This window comes from Quercus robur, chromosome 10 (assembly GCF_932294415.1).
Source record: "Quercus robur chromosome 10, dhQueRobu3.1, whole genome shotgun sequence".
Lineage (NCBI taxonomy): Eukaryota > Viridiplantae > Streptophyta > Magnoliopsida > Fagales > Fagaceae > Quercus > Quercus robur.
The window spans coordinates 31,649,602-31,667,174 of NC_065543.1; positions in this window are offsets into that span (position 1 = coordinate 31,649,602).

Genomic DNA, 17,573 nt, shown 5'->3' on the forward strand with positions numbered 1-17,573 from the left:
GTTGCTCATACTGCTTGGAATATCCTCCAGACTATGCATGAAGGCATAAATTGACTTTTTTTAGAGCTCTCACGTTATTACACAAAAGTTTTAGCTAAAAAAAAAAGAAAAAAAAAAAGCTAAAACTCGATTTTTTTTCCATAATTTTGAAAATCAAACCCGATAACCTCGCAACTCGGAAAATCTTCTCTACCCTTCTCCTTCCCCCAAAATGCAAATCTCTACCCTTCTCCTTCCCCCAAAACCCAACTCTAAAAATCAATCCCAATAATCTCCCTCTCCTCTCTCTTCTCTACCCTTCTCTTTCCCCCAAACGCTATTCTCAACCCAAAATTGTGATTTTGATAGAGATTTTAGAATTAGTAGAACAAAAAATCAAACCCAAAATAATGATACATATGTTTATGCAACAGAATGAGATAGAGATAAGATCAGAGAATGACATTCTTTGGTGTGATTACACATCAACGGTAGCATTGGTGCTTCACATGCAGGAAAAAAGAAAAAAAAGAGAGAATTTTTGTGTAGCCATTGATGCTTCATAGTTCATAAATTTACAAACAAAACTGTTATAGCCTGTTTGGATGGAGGGGGGAGAGGAGGAGAGTAGAGTAAAGTTGACTAAAAATAAGTTAATTTTGTGCTAAATCTACTTTACTCTTCCTCTCTCTCCCTCAATCCAAACGGACCATTAGTTAAAAGTTGAAACGGAGAAGGGCAGAAGGTGAAGAAACTGAAGTACAAAATAGAGAGTTTAAAGTTAAGGATGATGATGAAGAAGAAAGTAGAAGGTGGGGAAGGTGGGATTGGGGAATCTGAATATTAGGATTAGAAGTAGTGGAGCTGGGAGTGCCACATTTTGGGTTTTAAATTTTAATGATTAGTTTTTTATTTTTTATTTTAGGTACGGTTAGGTTTTTTTCTTTTCTCCACGGTATTAGATTAGGATTTAGATCCTCTAGATTTCCTAGGATCTCCACGGTATTAGACTAGGATTTAGATCCTCTAGATTTCCTAGAATACTCTATCAAGTAGATTTCTTTAAATTCTATTCACTCTTTTATGATTTATGGGTCTAAATTTTGCCATGTTAGCATTCCACTAACAATACTTTTAATTGTATTGTTTACAATATGATTTTATTATTTTAAGAGTATTATTATTAGAATGCTGATATGGCAAAATCTAAACCCTTAAATCCTAAAAGAGTGGTTAAGAGTTAAAGAAATTTATTGGTAGAGTATCCTAGGAAATCTAGAGGATTTGAATTGACTAGACTATTAGTACAAAGTATTTAACTATTCAACCTATTCCAAATATTCAAATTGGAAACTTAACTTTTATAACTTAATAATACATGTTATACAAATTATATCATATTGATAGAATAGAGGTAATGATCCATAGTATACAAAATATATCATATTGTTAATTAGTATAGACATAATGATGCATGGTATACAAAATATATATCATATTGATGCAAATTATTTTTTATTTTTTGGATGAATATACAAGTTATGTGACAAAAAAAAACTATTTCTATAGAGCTTAGTTTTAGCAGTTTTCCTGTGCATCGCACGAGTTAGCGACTAGTATATATAATAAAAGTTGGGTTTATAAGTCGTGATTGCGCCGAGTGGCTTTACTGCAAATTGCAAATTTTTTTTTAGATTAAAAGAAAAATATATATATTTTTTTTTGGTTCATATCTTCTTCTCTTATAATTTCTAAGTTGATAAAATCTTAATTTGATTACAATCAAAATTCTTCACCAAATCATTTTCTTATTATAATTTATAAGCTGATAAGTAGTACATGTAAAAAACAAATTCAACTTCACACTTCTAAAAATTAGACTAATATTAGACTTTTTGTTTATATCAACTTCTTTAATATGTAGTGTATACATGTAATCCTTATTTTTTTTATTTAAATTATATTATTACATGTTAAAAAAAAAATGCAATGTAGTACATGAAAAAAAAAATTCAGTTTCACAGTTTTTGTTCATATTAATTTCTTCAATGTGGAGTGTGTGTGGGCATATGTATCTATATCTATATCTATATATCTAATACTATATATAAAAGCAGAAGCCTTTCCTACAATTAAGGAGGTGCTGCCATGTAGGAAAAATGCCTACCTAAAATTCTGCCATGTATACAGGTTTTAAGTTCAACTAGCCACACGTTGCACCGTTTGGCCATTTAAAACTCTGCCATGCTTGCAATTAAAGAAGGATAAATTATATTGTTTTGTTAGGTTAAAACACCATTTGATGGCATCAGTATAAAAGGAAAAATAACCGGTTAAAATACATTTAAAAGGCTTGCAATTCTCCACCACCCCCCCCCCCCCAAAAAAAAAAAAAAAAAAAAAAAAAAACACAGCATACAGAGAGAGTTCTTCATTCCTTCGCCAGACTTAGAGCACCACTACAAGCAAAAACAAAAATCTATGGGCAGTAACACCATTAGGCTATATATCTGCCACCATCAGGTCATCGGAACCGGTTCCTGTACGTTTTTCTCCATTTTTCTAGATTTGGGTATGAAATATTACTTTTTATTGAGTTTTTTTGTTGGATAGGTTTAGATTTGATTTTGGTTTTGATTCCTTTTTGTTTCGGGCTTTTGGGTTCTCCATGAAAATGTTTGTTTTCTCAAATTTTTTTTTTTTATTTTTTTTTTTATATCACTAAGCCTTTCCCTGTTCTCTAATATCTGCGCTCATAGTTTTTTGTTTTTGTTTTTTTTTTTTTCTCCTGGGGTTTTGATTTGGAAAACACCTTTTGATCTGTTTCATAGGGTTAAAACACCTTTTGATAGCCTTCAGTATAAAAGAAAACAAACCACTTAAATCAATAAATTGCAATCAAAAGGAAAAAGGGGGAAAGAGAACAGAGTTCGTCGGAACCGTAACCCGATTGCTTAAAAGAGAATTTTTTGGAACCATCGGTTTCCCCACCACTAAAAACAAAACCTGATAGATACTTAGTTAGTTGTTATTAATTTTGGGATTTGGAGGTTTCTAATAGGGTTTGCTGCAATTGTAGATTTCAATTCCTAATATGTTTTCCTCTCTCTCTTTTCTTTTTTTTTTTCTTTTTTCTTTTTTTTTTTTTTTTTTTTTTTTTTTTTTTTCTAGGGAAACACCATAGAATATCAAATTCTACTTAAAAATCTACCGCGCGTCTAAAAACCCAAAACAACAAAAATGTTAATGCCATCCGCTGTATCCATTGGTCAAATCATATAAATTCAATCCAAATCGCACGTATGTTCACATTCACTGATTCATTTCTTCAAACATAAATAAAGTCCCTCACTCTTGCTTCTCAAAAAAATAAAAAAATCCCTCACTCTTGATTTTTTTTTTTTTTTTTTTTTGGGTTTTTTTTTTAATGTTTGACTTTTTGTTGATCGCGTCTCATTGCGTCACGTGGCTATATAAATTAATGCTACGTATATATTTAAAAACATCGAATAGTTGTGACTTTTCATTTTTCAATCGGCACCTTTTCGGTCAATAAACACCTTTTCATTCAATAGGCAGCTTTTCGATCAATAGGCACTTTTTCATTCATTAGGCACATTTTCATTCAATAGACATATTTTCGGCCAATATGCACCTTTTTGGTCAATAGGCACCTGTTTGTATATCCAACACCAAAAAATTGTGTCTTTTTATTTGTTGGAATAAAAGAAACGTTTTAGTGATATTTTCACAATATTTTGTCTCTTGGGTTGGGTGGTAGTTACCAATTTACAAACAAACACTTCTCTCTCTCTCTCTCTCTCTCTCTCTCTCTCTCTCTCTCTCTCTCTCTCTCTCTCTCTCCTTATTTTTTAGTTTTAAGACCGTACTCCAAGTTTCTAAAAAAACCTAAAGAAACACACAGTGAATTAAGCTTCAATTGCCTCCTTCCTTCTCCTCACTCCAATATCTATCTCCAATGAAGATCCAGAAAATCCAATTGCTTTGGTCCAATGAAACTACTAAACTTATAATAACGCTTCTTCTTCTCTTTATCTTTTCTATGAATTTAAGTTTTTAATTTTAATTTTTTTTTCTTAACACAAAGTCTCACTTTGTTAATTCTCACATGCTTGTGTGCATAAAGTACTCTATGATCAGATCTGCTATTATCTTCTTTTGCTGCAACACAATTTTCATCTTAAAACTTCTTTTTCTTCAAGATTTTTTTTTTAGGGTGGCTCATGCTTCACAATTCACATATTCCACTTATGTATTGGACTCCTCTCCTTCTTCAGTCAATGCATTAAGGTTAGGGTTTTTGATTTGTTCAATAAAAATTATAGTTTTGTTGCTTTTTCTTATAAGTATGTCAATTGTTTGTTTTGTTTATTTAATTGCTAGGCCTGAATCTTTTATTTAAATCTTCAATTTTTTTTTACCTTTTAAAAGTTTTAATATTTTGAATTTTAACATTTAAAAGGTAACTCATATTTCTCTAATATTTCTATGTTGTGTAGACATATATTTTTTTTTGTTGATTCTTCAATTTTTCTTTTCCTTTTTGCCTTTCAGAAGTTTTAACATTTTTTGTTCAGTTTTTACAATATCTAAAACTGTTTGGTAGATTTCAAAATTCAACACCTATAGACATAGATTTTTTTTTTTTTTTTTTGTTTTTTTGACAGGAGGTAGAAAAAAAAAAATAGATAGAGGCTAACTCATCATTTTATTATATTTTTCTATTGTGTAGTCACGTAATTTTTGTTTTGTTTCAATGAATTCTAGGCTCAAAACCTTCTAATTGTTTGATTTACACATGAATTTTTCAGTTCATTTTTTGCAATACATTTAATTGTTTAGCCAATTTCAATAGTAGAAAAGCTATAATCATGGATTATTCTTTTGGGAGTAACCCTTCTTTCTATTTTATTTTTCTATTGTGTAATTATATATATATTTATTTATTTCAATACTTTTGAAGCTTTGAATCTTCTATTTTTTTTTTTTTTTGGGGGGGGGGGGGGCCTTTTGGAAGTTTTAATATCTTAACATTTGGGTTTATTTTTTCCATTATCTGAAATTTTCTAGAAGATTTCAATGAATATCCATGGATTATTCTTTTTGAGGGTAACTCATCTTTATCTTATATTTCTATTCCTAGCTTTTTTTTTTATATTTTTTTCTTTAATTGTTTGTGTTTTTCTTATTTTTACTTTCATAGCGTATGTACATGTTGTGTATGTTCTTTGATTCTTTATTTAATGGTTTGTGTGTGATTATGTGTCATCGTGTCTTGGTACTTATGCAAAATCTATAAAGACTAAAGATGCTTCTTTTTTATATTGAATTCTGTGTTTTTCATGATTTTAGTGAGTCGTATTCTTAAATGATCGAAATGGTTTTCTTTGACGAGGATTTTGTTCATATTGGTTTCAAAGTTTATTTCTTGGCTTATATTATAGATTGTAATATATTTATTCATCAAACTGTTTAGTTGAGTTTGTTTTCGAAGTTGCTTTCAGTGTTGGACATTTTCTTGAAGCATGTTCGTATCATATATTTAAATACTGTTAAGTTGATATAATAATAATAATAATATATAGTTTAATAAATGTTTGAAACGTATAGCTGTTAACAAATGTTTTAGCTATATGATTTTATTGTACAAATTCAATTTTGGTGTTGTAGTAAAATAAAACAAGATTAAATTATATATTGTACTCAATACCTTTCCTGTGCATCACTCGGGTTAGCGACTAGTATATATATAAAATAATGCATAATGAATACTTACGATTGTTTTTCTCTATTCTTCTCTTCTTCTACCTACAACCTTGTAGGTATATATTTGTTTACTCTAATTTTGTCATCAAATTGAATAGGTTTTGTGTATTTTTTGTCTTTTGTTTAACTTAATTTCCTTAAGTTTTATCCAATTTATATGGTTATGGTTTGAGAATCAATTATTAAATATGCTTAGACATGATTTTTTGTTGTTGGTGTTTTATGACATGGGTTCCAATGGTGATATGTTGCTTTCATCCTCTCAATTTTGATTTAGAAAACAATCTTCTTTTTAGTTTATTATTAAGCATGTCTTGATATAAATTTTATGATAAATTGTTCATAATAATTATATATATATATATATATATATATATATATTTTTTTTTTTTCTGATTGAAATAGCTTTGGCTAACTGACTTTTAATTAGAGTTGTACACTTTGACCTATAAAAGAAGGCAGTTTGTCCATTTGGTCTTCCTCTTTTTTTTTTTTTACTTTATATATATATATATTAATCACTAAATATGGTTAGACATGATTTTTATAAATCATTAAATTTTCTATTATTTTTATATCATTAAATTTAACAGTAGTACTTCTTTTTTAGCTTTGAGAATTGTTATAGATTGCATACTTATATTACAGGGACCGGGTGTTTTATGATTGAAGTTCCACTTGGTGCACCCTATCCTAAAGAAATGTGCCAGCCCTTCCCCGAAATCTCGAGAATCAACTATTTTTAGGATTCAGTCACTCCCTCCCTCCCCACCCCCCCCCCCCCCCCCCCCCCCCCCCCCCCCCAAAAAAAAAAAAAAAAAAAAAAAAACTATTTTTAGGAGAATCTGAGTTTTCATATATAGAAATTGTGTTTCTTTTGTTTTTAGCTAAATGCTAATTTCTCTGTTCCTATTTCAATTTTTTTTTTTTTGGTTTATATTATTTTATTAGAATGGATAGACAAAATCAAAGAATATCGACATTGAAAAAGACGATTAGAATATTAGAGTAAAAGTCACAAGAATGTTGGAAATACTTAATATCGAAAAAAATAATGAACTTATGAGTTGATTTGGTGCTATTCGACGAGAAGGTACGATTTGAGGTAAATTAATGAGATTGCTTTTAGGTTTTCAAATACAATTGAATTTTATTTTCTTGATTAAGTTTATTCTCATTTTTTTTTCAAGACAACCTTATTCATACAAGTATTAGAAAATCATTTGTTTTGGAAAATAAATTTTAAATAATACTAGATAATATAATGAAATCTTAGAATATATTGTGCTTACCAAAATTACTTAAATTGAATAGCAATAGAAAATACTTTATACGCTGTCTTACACTTTTTTTCAGGTCAATAATGTGCTAAATGAGTACAAGCTGTAACACTAATGACATCAATAATACAACAAGAAGTAAGAATCAAATACTAAAGTTTAAATTTTCAGTAATCAATTTTTTCTTATATTTATTAAAAATTACAAACACGAATGTCTCTTGAAGCATGGATGATGGAACTTTGGAAAACCAACATTTGAATGCTCATATTGTGGTTCACTTAACACTGAGGAAGCATATATTACGCATATAGGATTCAACACGAAGAGATGAAGCGCAAACAATACTCTGTGGTGGTCGACTCTTCCAAAAATTTATAATTTATGCATATACAACTATTGAAGAAGAAAGACTAAGTTTTATATTCAACAAATAACCACAATTAAGAGTAGAATTGTACAAAACGTGTGTGATATTGTTGTTACAGGGATTAAGATAAATGATACAAAACTATCAGGATGTCATGGCAATATGTAGATGGACAGGTAATCGTGATCCATTCATCGCATTCACTGCAAATCTGAAATTATGTAGTAATACCTATTTATTTTCTTCTTGTTTGTTACACCAATGCAATTTATTACTTTCTTTATAATAATTATTTATTTTGTTATTTGTTTTCAAATAAAATATATATTTTATAAGTTTATAATAAAACTCTGCAACACATTGGCCTTTAACTAGTTAATTAATATAATAAAAGTTGGGATGCGTAACATCTCACTACAAAAAACTTGTCCTACACCAGCATTTTTTCCCCAGCGGTTTTGAAAACTGCCACTATAGGAGAGCTACAGCAGCACTTTTAGAAACTGCCCCTATAAGTCAACCTATTACAGTAGTTTAATGCTGGTGCTTTTTAAACCACTGCTATAGACAACCTACTGTGTCGCTTTAAGAAATAGCCACAATAGGAATAGCTATTACGGCGGTTTAAAACCGCCCTCTATAGGTATGAATTTGGAATTTTTATTTATATATATATATATATTTTTTGTTTTTAAATAACCTATTCTAGTGGTTTTAGAAGCACTGGAATAGGCTTTTTCATATCAAACACCTATTATGGTAGTTTTAAAACTGCCGCTATAGGCTTCTTCAGTTTGAATACCTATTTTGGCGGTTTTAAAACCGCCACTATAGGCTTCTTCTATTTGAATACCTATTCTGGCAGTTTTAAAACTGCCCCTATAGGCCTATTCATTTTGAATACCTATTCTGGCGGTTTTAAAATCGTCCCTATAGGCTTCTTAATTTCGAATACCTATAGATCTACCCCACCCGTAATTGAACTTCCAAGTCCAAAATCTTTGGTTTGAAGATGTTGGCTTGCCTTAATTAATTTAAAGGCCCTTGAATTGGTTTTTAGTTAATTAGGTAAAACAATTTAGACAAATAGATGACTAATCACACCTAATACAAAACTAATGGTTGGTGACGATTCTTTAAAATAAAATAAGAAAAGAGACTCACACACACACACACACACCTCACCCTAGAAACACATGCACACATAAACAAGTCGCCAAAGCATCCAATGTGTGACAACTTGAATGGGGATGATGAAAATCCTTCTTCTTGTACACATTATTCAAAATAAGTTACATGATGTTTCGATTTGTTTACTATTGTAATCCCATTAATAAAAGACTCTATGTGATGCTCCAAATTAATTGGATATTTGATTGTGTTGTTTGTGTGTGCTTTTTAGTCTCACACCAAGCAAATACTAGGTTAATTTGGGCTATATTATCAATCCCTTAAAAAACTTCAATTGTAACTACACTAATCAAACCTCTTGCACTCTAAAGAACTCCAATTTTTTTTTTTTTTTTGGTATTAATGATTTTTGCACATTTTAAACTCTTGTGCAAGAAGGTAAGGAAATTACAAGGAGTAGATTAATAATATAAAATGAATATGCTTAATAAAGGGAATGTCAAAGAGTAACTTAATCTGTCCCAATTGAATGTTAGATTAATCAATTTATGAGTACAAGTTAAATGAACCAAATTGCTCTTTGTTGACCAAACTTTGACTGAGCTGACTGGCAATTAAACAAATTCGAAAATTCACCTAGCCACCAAGTTCCATCATTTTACATTAAAATACATATTTTCAGGGACAAATTACAACTTATCCACCTATAGTTTGGCTGAAATTTAAGTTGCCTACCTGTGATTTGAAATTTGACACTTTACCCACCTGAAGTTAGTTTAGTTAGATTTCCTTAATCCACATCTTTTAAAAACATGGATAAGTATGTGATTTTCCTTCACTTTTATGTTTCTCTCCTCCAAAAATACAAAAAACATAAAATTACAAAATCAAATAAGATCAAAAAGAATCCAGCAGAACACTTGTATCATGAGATTTTAAACTACAGGTAGGCAACTTAAATTTCGATCAAACCTCATGTGGGTAAAATGTAAAATTTTAAACCACAGGTAGGAAACTTAAATTTAAACCAAACCACATGTGAGTAAGTTGTAATTTGTCCTATTTTCTAACACTTCCTCAAGTTTGATCACGATAAACCCAAGTTTGATCAAAATTTGACCAAAAATCCAACCATTCCATCGAGATGAATTCAAGCTTATATTGAGGTAACTAAATTCCCTTTGAAATAATTATTTATTGGCACAATTCAAACTTAAACAGATATGATATTGCAAAAAAAATGAAGAAAGGCCGAAACATTAAGTCTTTTTTTAGGGAAAGTATTCCATAGCTTGATTACAATTTAATCAACATTAAATTGTAATCAAACGACTATAATACCCAAATAAGGAGTGATGATGTCGAAAATCGTCAGTTAGTCGTACAGTCCTCACACGATCAAGGCAACACCTGCACAATACAGAACAAGAAGACCTTAGGAGAGTACTAGTGTGATACTAGCCAAACACCCTCCAAAGGTTAAGTTAGAAAGCTTTTTCACAACTCTAGAGTGCCAGAGCTGGGATGAACTATGTGTACCAATGCTTTCGTAGGGCTTTTGGTTTTTATAGTAGTATAAAACCAACCTTTGTTTCTTGTCCAAGAAGATTTTTCCTTGTGGGGAAGATCCTCATAAATATACATATTTTGTGAGATTCTTCCCATGTAGAGATTCGTGTTAACTAGGGTTAATTTTGGGACACAAGAAATTTCCATTTAGGGTTGCCTGGGGACTTCCAAGCCATGTAGGTGACACGTGGCTTCTGTATCCGTCCCCTCCTGCTCGCTAAGGTGGAATCCGTCCACCACGGAGGATCCGTCTGTCATACCCTATTACATTCGTCTATCCCGATTGGCCTTAGGAGGATAGATCCGTCTACTCCATTTTTGTCCTCTCCAGTTGCCCCCTCACTCTGAGAGTTCATTGCTTTATTTGGCGGATGGGCTCTTAGAGTGACGGTATGATTCAAACCTTGTGGAATGCATCCTGATTGACAGCCTAACCTAGTGTATTTAATGCACTAGGGACACATGTCATATTGATCAGTGGCTGACTACTCGGACTGATGCGTTCCTTCGTCTTCCATGCCATTTTCTCTATATATATGCCATCTTCCCTTCTCGTTTTTCACTTTTCATTGCGAATTTCTAACCAGAGCACTACTGTCTTCTTATTGCTAGCATATATACCATCCACTCGACGCGACCGTCTTCCTGGATTTCTCCATCGACTTTCTTTCATCGTTAACTTGTAAGTGCCCTAGTTTTTATACTTTATTTTTTTCTTCCATTTGCATGTCCATCCATTATGTAGATCTTGTAGAGTCTTAGGGTTTATTCGTAACATGTAGGTGACAGATGTCTAGTGAGGCGTCGAGTGACTAGTCGTGTGTCCGTAATGGGGCGAACTACGATAAGGTGTACCCGTCAGGTTAAGACGACCTTGGCACCTCTTCTGATGAACGAAGTCCATCATCCAATTCTCCTTCCTCGGAAGTGGATGGGGATGTAGATGTAGACGGGTCAAAGGATGACTCAAGGGACCAGATGGCTAGTGCTGACCCCCCAACCCAATCTGTCATAGGCCTTGACTACTTTAGGGAATTCATTATCTTTCCATTGTGGACGATAAATGACTTCAGGTCCACCATCAAGCAAACACATTTTGACACACTTAGAGAAAAATTCCAGATTCCTGTTAACATACCAATCCGTCTACCTTACAAGTCCGAAAAATGCTACTACAAGGGTGTGGATGACGTCGGAGTGTACGAGAAAATGCTTAAAGTGGGACTAAGGTTCCCATTAAGCGCTCTTCACCGTCGCCTTCTCCAATATCTAGGGTTGGCCATCATCCAGATCTCTCCTAACGCCTGGAGGATTTTCCTCAACGTGGAGGTCTTGTACGGAGTCCTTTCAAAGGGGGCGCGCAGGATGACGGTGGAGGAATTTTTTCACTGCTACCGTCCATCCGAGATTGTCCAGTCTAAGGGGATGTACAACTTCCTGCCAAGGAAGCCATCTCTTAAGCTAGTTTGTGAGACCCCTGACTCCAATAGGAAATGGAAGAGTCTGTATTTTTTTCTTGAGGGGGACAACTGGATGTGCCATCCTAACGACCAGGAGTTCATGCCAGCTGACAAGACTTGGGGAATAATGCCCCCATCTGGTATGTGTCCGTTGGTCCTTCAATTTTTCTTTTATTACTTGTTTAACATATTGTTCTGACTATCTCCTTTCGCAGCTCATGACCGTCTAGAGGTTACTCTTGAGCAGTGGAGTTTTTTGGAACGAATCTTTAGGATCAAATTAGAGAGAACTTGGGTGAAGCTTGTTACCTTGGACACTCTCCATTGGTACTATGAGGGACTTGAGCCCACCGAAGTTGCCCATCGCTACGATCGTTTAGCTTGCCAACGTAAGTCCGTCAAATCTTTTATTATTTTATTTGTAGTAACTACACCTAACTCTTCTTTGGTCTGTCTTATTCAGAAATGGAGGATGGGAAGAGCCTACATTAAGCAGCAGGCGACTGCAAGGAAGAGGGAAGGAATGGGTACATCCAACCCATATAAGAGGAAGTCATTTGATAAAAACAAGCGTCTACCTAAAAAATCCAAGGTGGTGAAAGAGCCCGTCGTGGCTATTCTTGCTGAAGGGAAGCTTCCTTCCCCGCCCGTCCATGGGAGAGGCAAGGGCTTGATGACTGGTCAAGTTCCTAGTGATGAAAAACGCCCCATCCTTCTTCGTAAGGATCCACAGTACGCCCTAAAATAGCTCTCGTCCATCCTCACAAGTAAGGATTATGAGGACTTAGGCAATCAATCTATTGAGGCCATGGGGGAGATAGGCCTCTTTAGCTTGGCTCAGGTTCGTTTCCGTTTGCCTTTTCTTTCTATCATGCTGTTTGTTTGTTAATTTATGATGTTGAAACTAACCCTGTTTTTGGATGCTTATAGGGGTTGCTCATGATGAAGGGCCTGATGGACCGTTGCGTGTCCCAAGCGAGGGTGGTGGACCATGTGAGGGCAAGGGTAGAGGCATCAGAGGCCGAGCTCAGTGAGTTGAAGGCCTGGAAGGCCATCTAGGAGAAGAAATTTAACCTAATGAAGAAGCTCCTAGAAGAGGAGGAAGGCATTGAAAAAAGTTCTTCAGGACAAGGAAGATGAAATCACCAAGTCCAAGAAATTGCTCCGTCGGGCTAAGGATGATGCAATCAAGGAGTACCATGACTCCGACACCCTTCTATCTGAGCTGGGATTTGTCTTCGCCGATGGCTTCGATGATTGTGTCCGTTAAGTCAAGGCTTCCTTCCCAGACCTGGACCTTTCTCATATCACTATTGACACCAAACGCCAAACCTCAGCCCGTCCAGTTGAATCAGAAGGAATTGAAGATCTTTTTGCTGATGATGTCAATCTTGACCCTCCAGTTGACGGGGAAGCCATTCCTGCTAACCATGAAAAATCCATCGAGGATGGTACCCATCAGCTTGAAGGTGTACAGGTTGAAGACAAGAACAAAGAGACCCCTCCCCCCCCCCGCCCTCCGGTCTAGCAATGACTGAAGATTTTTCTTTTTGGTTCAAAGATCTCTTGTAAGAACAATGTTTATGTTTAACTTATCCGTTTCTTATTACTTTAGCATGTATACATTTCCCTTTATTGGCCTTTATAATACTTTGGTTATATGCTTGACAGTGTATACTTGCAATATATTCGTCCATTTTGGACCCACACATGTAAGTTTTCTTTATGATGAGCTTGTGCAAGTCTTAGTCATTGCTATTGAATGAACTCGTCCACCATTCGGGACTTTTAATGGAAATAACTCATCCTTATAGGATGAGCCTGTCTGCTTTCTTTTTTCTTTTTTTTTTTTAACTTTGTAAATGAAAACAACTCGTCTAAGATGAATCCGTCCATTCTATGGGATTTGTAATACAAATCACCCGTTTAGGATGAATTCGTCCACTCTTATAAATTTGAATCGTCCCTTTTGGACGAATCCGTCCATTTTATGGACTTAGTGAATACAAATCAACCCTTTAGGATGAATCCGTTCACTCTTGTGTACTTGGTAAATACAAATTATCCATTTAAGATGAATCTGTCCACTCTGTGGACCTGGTAAATACAAATCATCCATTTAGGATGACTCCGTCCACTCTGTGATCCTGGCAAATACAAACCATCCCTTTAGGATGACTCTGTCCACTATTATGGACTTGGTAAATACAAATCATTCACTTAGGATGAATTCGTCCACTCTGTGGACTTGGTAAATACAAACCATCCATTTAGGATGAATCCGTCCACTTTGTGGACCTGGTAAGTACAAATCAACCATTTAGGATGAATACGTCCACTCTGTGGACTTGGTAAATACAAATCGTCCATTTAGGATGACTCCATCCACTCTGTGGACCTGATAAATACAAATCATCCATTTAGGATGAATTCGTCCACTCTGTGGACTTGGTAAATACAAACCATCCTTTTAGGATGAATCCGTCCACTTTATGGACCTGGTAAATACAAATCATCCATTTAGGATGAATCTGTCCACTCTGTGGACCTGGTAAGTACAAATCAACCATTTAGGATGAATACGTCCACTCTGTGGACTTGGTAAATACAAATCATCCATTTAGGATGACTCCATCCACTCTGTGGACCTGATAAATACAAATCATCCATTTAGGATGAATTCGTCCACTCTGTGGACTTGGTAAATACAGACCATCCTTTTAGGATGAATCCGTCTACTTTATGGACCTGGTAAATACAAATCATCCATTTAGGATGAATTCGTCCACTCTGTGGATTTGGTAAATACAAACCATCCATTTAGGATGAATCCGTCCACTATTGATAATAATAATGTAGAAATGTAGAAAACACACACGGAATTTCTGAATAACTCCTCTTATTGTGAAAAATTCAGGGATAAAAATTGTCTCTTGAAAAAACTGCCCTTTGGGCTTAAAAGAAACTGTAGATAATAAAAAATAAGCTAAAAGGAATTAAACTGGAAATGAGGAGTGTTGTCGTCCTTGTTACTGTCTACTGGTAGTACTTCTTAAGGTGCTCTGAGTTCCATGGGTGATGCAACTTTTTTCTGTCCAGTGTCTTTAGGTGGTAGGTTCCTTTCCTATATCATGACACAATTTTGTATGGTCCTTCTCAGTTAGGTCCTAGCTTCCCCTGGAAGGTGTCTTTTGTGGCGCCTATCACCCTTCTTAAGACAAGATCTCCAACTTAGAAGTTCCTGTGTCTGATTTTGGAGTTGTAGTGCTTGGCCATGAAGTTTTGATACCGTGCTATTCTTTGTTAGCTATAGGTGCAAAGCTTCGTCATTCTTGCCCTTGACATGGTTCCTTACTTTGTAGCTTGTAAGTCCTACTTCAGCCGTATGCTAGTCGAAACGATGTCTCCCGTTCTTGCCATCATCCTGTATGCCCATAAAATACTTGGTAGTTCGTCCGGCCATATACCCTTTGTCCCCTTGAGGTGAGTCTTGATGATTTTGAGCAAGGATCGGTTTGTGACCTCAACTTGTCCATTGGCTTGAGGGTGGGCGGGCGATAAGTAGTGGTTCTTGATCCCTAGATGTGAGCAAAAATCTCTAAATGCGTCGTTGTCGAATTGTTTCCCGTTGTCTGAGACAAGCACTCTAGGTATACCGTACCTACAAATGATGCTCTTCCATACGAAGCTTCATACATTCTTCTTTGTGATGGTGGCCAGGGCTTCAGCTTCCATCCATTTGGTGAAATAATCAATACCGACTACTAGGAACTTCAACTACCTAACTGTTGTTAGGAAGGGGCCCATGATATCCAACCTCCATTGAGCGAAAGGCCATAGGGCCATCATTGGGGTGAGCTCCTCTATCGATTGCCTGATGAGGTTCCCGAATCTCTGACACTTGTCGCAAGCTTTGATGTATGCATGAGTATCCTTCTACACAGTTGGCCAATAGTATCCCACTCGGATTAATTTATGCACCAACAACCATGATCTAGAGTGATTCCCACTGAATCCTTCGTGGACTTCTCTTATGACATAGTCTGCCTCTTCAGGGATAAGGCACCTCAAGTACGGTAGGGAGAAGCCCTCTTGTATAGAACGTCTTTAATCAAGACGAAGCGCGCTGCTTGAACCTTCAATCTCTTTGCTGCCTCCTTATCGTCAGGTAGCATGCCGTCCTTTAGGTAGGAGGTTATTGGCATCGTCCAATAATACCCAGCACCTATCTCCTGCACACCGAAGCCGTCTATTACTGGTGAAATTTGAACGAAGGATAATACCTGACCGAGGGTGAGCATGTGCTTCGCTGAAGCAGCTTTAGCAAGTCGGTCAGCGTACTCATTCTCCTCCCTTGGGATTCAAACAATCTTTACTTAGAGGTTGCTAACTCAATCTTTCACCTGCTCGAGGTACTTCTTCATTCGTTCATTCTTCCATTCATAGTCGCCATTAACCTGACTGATTACTACTTGGGAGTCATAGTATACGACCAAATTTTCAGCTCCTGCCGCCTTGGCAAGGTCCAACCCTGCTATCAATGCTTCGTACTCTGCTTCGTTATTGGTTGTAGGGAAATCCAGAAGGACCATGCATTCAATCTTTTCTCCTTCTGGGCAGTGGAGTACCACTCCAGCTCCACCTGCTTGCCTATTAGAGGATCCATCTGTGTGGATGCTCCATTGTGGGCTATCTTCTGCTCCCTAGCCTTTCACGAGAGTGAATTCAAAGATGAAGTCAGCGACTACTTGCCCCTTTACAGCCATGCGCGGTCGATACTGTATGTCGAATTCGCTCAACTCGACCGCCCATAATGCCATCCACCCCGCAACTTCAAGGCTGCACATTGCTTTATGCAAGGGGCTCATCCATTAGGATAACCACAATATGTGCCTGGAAATACGGCTTGAGCTTTCGTGCCACAGTTACCAATGCGAAAGCGAGCTTTTCCATCGGGGGGTATTTCTCTTCCGCTCCTCAGAATGCTCGGCTTGTGAAGTACATGGGCTTCTGTACCTTATCCTCTTCTCTGATCAAAGCTGCGCTGAGAGCAGCCAGGAAGACGGCTAGGTGTAGGAATAGTTCTTCCCCTGGCTTAGACGGGCTTAGTAATGGCAGAGAAGAAAGATATGTCTTCAGGTCTTCAAATGCTTGCTGGCACTCAGTTGTCCATTCAAATGACTTCTTCAATGTGCGGAAGAAAGGTAGGCACTTATCCGTTTCTCTTGAGACGGACCTGTTTAATACAGCCACCTTGCTGTTTAGGCTTTGTACCTCCTTGACTGTCTTTGGTAGGGCTAACTCCATTATAGCCCGGATCTTTTCTGGGTTGACCTCAATACTCCTATGGGATACCATGAACCCCAGGAACTTTCCTGCCGTTACCCTGAACACACACTTGCTTGGATTCAGTTTCATGTTGTAAGACCGAAAGGTGTCGAAGGTCTCTTGGAGGTCACTCAAGTGGTTGTCCTCCCGTACGCTTTTTACAAGCATGTCGTCCACGTAAACTTGCACGTTCCTTCCAATTTGATGCGCGAACATTCTGTTCATCAACCTCTGGTACGTGGCGCCCGCATTCTTGAGTCCGAACGACATTACTTTGTAGCAAAAGAGACCCTGGCTGGTGACAAATGAAGTCTTCTCCTGATCAGCCTCATTCAATTTGATCTGGTTGTAACCAGAGAATGCATCCATGAAGCTTAGCAGTTGGTGTCTTGCTGTTGAGTCTACCAAGATGTCAATCCGTGGGAGAGGATAATTGTCCTTGGGGCAGGCCCTATTTAGGTCTGTGAAATCTACGCACATCCTTCATTTTTTGTTGGCTTTCTTAACCATCACCACATTGGCCAACCAATCGGGGTAGTACACTTCTCATATGAAGTCTGCTTCTTGTAATTTACGGACCTCCTCTACTATGGCTATGTCCTACTCCTATGCGAACACCCGCTTTTTCTGCCGAATGGGAGAGAAAGAGGGCGATACATTCAACTTGTG